Here is a 3,925-nt window from a genome sequence, read left to right as displayed (position 1 = left end):
TCTAGGAATTTCAACCGTAAGAATGTAGGTTCTACATCTGCACCTTATTGCAAGTATTGCAAAAGGAAGCATTCTGGAAAATGCCCCATATACTGCAATTTCTGCAAATTCTCAGGTCACAAGGAAGAAGATTGCAGGAGGAAAGCTAATAGCAGGGTCTGCTTCAACTGTGGGGAACCAGGTCATATTAAGACAAACTGCCCAAAGTTGACTTCAGCTGCAAACAACAAGAATCCTAGAAATTCTAGAGCATTTGTTCTGACTGCAGACGAAGCCAAGATGATCCCAGACGTCATTGCTGGTACGTTTTTAGTTAATGATATTTTTGCTAAAGTATTATTTGACTCTGGTGCCAACCAAAGTTTTATTAATACTTCATTTTGCAAACTCCTAAATAAATCATTAACTAAACTACCACAAGAATGTCTAGTAGAAACCGCAAATGGAGAAACAGTTAGGATTTCTGAAATCTTGCAAGGGGCAAGAATAGAAATTTTTAATCAAAAATTTATGGCAAACCTTTACCCAATGAATCTGGCTGGATTTGATGTTGTGTTAGGAATGGATTGGTTAATAGCCAATAAAGCCAGTATTTTATGTGATCAAAAGACAATTCAATTAAAGTCACCCAGAGGTGAAAAGATTTCAATTAAAGGAGATAAACCCTTTAGATCCACAAAATTCATCTCTGTGATGAAAACTGCAAGTTGTATAAGAAAAGGATCTATAGTATATTTGATTTCTATAATCACTAACACTAAAGGAAAAGAATTAAAAGATATTCCAGTAGTATCCCAATTTTCAGATGTCTTTCCAGAAGAATTGCCAGGATTACCGCCAGACAGGGAAGTTGAATTTAGAATCCATCTGCTACCAGGAACAGCACCAATTGCCAAAGCACCTTACCGTTTAGCACCCGCTGAAATGCAAGAACTGAAGAAACAATTAGATGAATTGTTAGAAAAAGGATTTATACAGCCAAGTTCATCGCCATGGGGAGCACCGATATTATTTGTCAAAAAGAAGGACGGATCAATGCGTATGTGCATTGACTACCGTGAATTGAACAAAGTCACGATTAAGAATCGGTACCCATTACCAAGAATCGATGATTTGTTTGATCAACTTCAAGGAGCTCGATTTTTCTCTAAAATTGATTTAAGATCAGGATATCATCAATTAAAGGTACAGGAAGAGGATATTCCTAAAACCGCATTCAGAACAAGGTACGGTCATTATGAATTTACTGTCATGCCATTTGGTTTAACCAATGCCCCAGCCGCATTTATGGACATGATGAACCGAATATGTAAGCCATATTTGGATAAATTCATAATTGTCTTCATAGATGATATTCTAATTTACTCTAAAAGTAAAGAAGAGCATGCTAAGCACTTACACTTACTTTTAAGCTTGTTAAGAAAAGAAAAGCTTTATGCTAAGTTTTCGAAGTGTGAGTTTTGGTTAGAACAGGTACAATTTCTCGGACATTTAGTGAATCATGAAGGAATTCATGTAGACCCAGCAAAGATAGAGGCAATCACTAAATGGAAAACTCCTGAATCACCAACTGAGGTTAGAAGTTTCTTAGGATTGGCCGGTTATTATAGAAGATTTATTCGAGATTTTTCTAGGATAGCCATTCCTTTGACTAAGTTAACCTGTAAATCTGTTAAGTTTGAATGGGGACCAAAACAAGAAGAAGCCTTTAGAATTCTTAAGCAAAGATTAACCCATGCACCTATATTAGCATTACCAGAAGGAAATGAAGATTTTGTAATTTATTGTGATGCTTCTAAATTAGGTTATGGATGTGTATTGATGCAACGTCAAAAGGTTATAGCTTATGCCTCTAGACAACTTAAGAGTCATGAAGGAAATTATTCAACCCATGATTTGGAATTAGGAGCTATAATTTTTGCCCTTAAGATTTGGAGACATTATCTTTATGGCAGTAAGTTTACCATATTCACAGATCATAAAAGTTTAAGGTATGTCTTCGGGCAAAAAGAGTTGAATATGAGACAACGACGCTGGATGGAATTGCTTAGCGATTATGACTGTGATATCCAGTATCATGCAGGAAAAGCTAATGTGGTGGCTGACGCTTTAAGTCGAAAATATTATGAAAAGCCAAGAAGGGTACGTTCTCTTAAATTAAATCTGCAAGTAGATTTAAATGAACAAATTAGAAAAGCACAAGATTCAGTAATCAAGGAAGATACTGAAAAATTAAAAGGAATGATTAAGGAATTAGAACAAGGAACGGATGGAATTTGGAGATTCCATAAGAAGAGAGTCTGGATACCTAAATTAGGAAACTTACGTCACCGTATATTAGAAGAAGCCCATAAATCTAGATATACGATGCATCCAGGAAGTGATAAAATGTACCAGGATTTAAGGAAAAATTTCTGGTGGATAGGAATGAAAAAGGATGTAGCAGCATATGTTTCTAAATGTTTAACTTGCTCACAAGTTAAAGCTGAACATCAGAAACCCTCAGGTTTGTTACAACAATTAGAAATGCCAGTGTGGAAATGGGAATTGATAACAATGGATTTTGTTACCAAATTACCCAAAACAAGAAAAGGTAATGATACAATCTGGGTGATTGTAGATAGGTTAACCAAATCAGCTCATTTCTTACCAATGAAAGAAACCTTTAGTATGGAACAGTTAGCCAAATTATATGTAAATGAAATCGTTTCTTTACATGGCATTCCTTTATCAATTGTTTCTGATAGGGATAGTCGTTTTACTTCTCACTTTTGGTCAAGTTTTCAAAAAGCAATGGGAACCAGGCTAAACCTAAGCACCGCTTATCATCCTCAAACAGACGGACAAAGTGAAAGAACAATTCAGACGATGGAAGATATGCTTAGAGCTTGTGTAATTGACTTCGGAGGTAACTGGGACGAACACTTACCTTTGATAGAATTTTCTTATAATAACAGTTATCATATAAGTATCAATACTGCACCATTCGAAGCACTATATGGAAGAAAGTGCAGAACCCCAGTCTGTTGGGCGGAAATTGGAGAAAAGCAACTATCTGGACCCGAGATAGTACAAGAAACAACCGACAAAATTATTCAAGTTAAAGAACGACTGAAAGCCGCACGTGATCGTCAGAAGAGCTACGCTGACAATAGACGCAAACCGTTAGAATTTCAAGTAGGAGATAAAGTATTATTAAAAGTTTCACCCTGGAAAGGAGTGGTAAGATTCATTAAAAGAGGAAAGCTAAGTCCCAGGTATATTGGACCTTTTGAAATCATCAGAAGAATAGGACCTGTAGCCTATCAGCTACGACTGCCAGAGGAAATGGCAGGAATACATGATGTGTTTCATGTATCTAATCTTAAAAAGTGTCTAGCTGACGAATCACTCGTAGTTCCTCTTAAGGATATAGAAGTTAATGAACAACTCAAGTTTGTAGAAAAGCCTCTACAGATTGAAGATAGGAAAATTAAGAACCTCAAGCATAAAAGACTAGTGTTGGTCAAAGTGAAGTGGGACTCCAAAAGAGGACCCGAGTACACGTGGGAACTTGAGTCAGAAATGAAAAAGAAATACCCACACTTGTTCCAGTAGATCTCGAGGACGAGCTCTAAAACAAGGTGGGGAGGATATAACAACCCTCGGTAAAACCGACATCCTCATAATAATTTTAACGCCCTAATATATCTTGAAATAGCCCAATGTGTCTTTATATGTACCCCGTATGTGAAAACCGAGCCCCAAAATATATTATATTATATAAAATAAATAAAAGTTAAGTTGAGGCGGGCCGCATGGACCTCACCTCAACCTAACGCGGGCCGCGCGAGTAGGAGAACCAGACATGGCCAAAACCTCAAGCCCAAGCGGGCCGCGTACATAGTTGGATAAGTGAAGGCGGGCCGCGAGTGTCCTGGTTTGT

The sequence above is a fragment of the Helianthus annuus genome, chromosome 4, assembly GCF_002127325.2.
Source record: "Helianthus annuus cultivar XRQ/B chromosome 4, HanXRQr2.0-SUNRISE, whole genome shotgun sequence".
Taxonomy (NCBI): domain Eukaryota; kingdom Viridiplantae; phylum Streptophyta; class Magnoliopsida; order Asterales; family Asteraceae; genus Helianthus; species Helianthus annuus.
Note: the sequence above shows the minus strand (reverse complement) of the source record.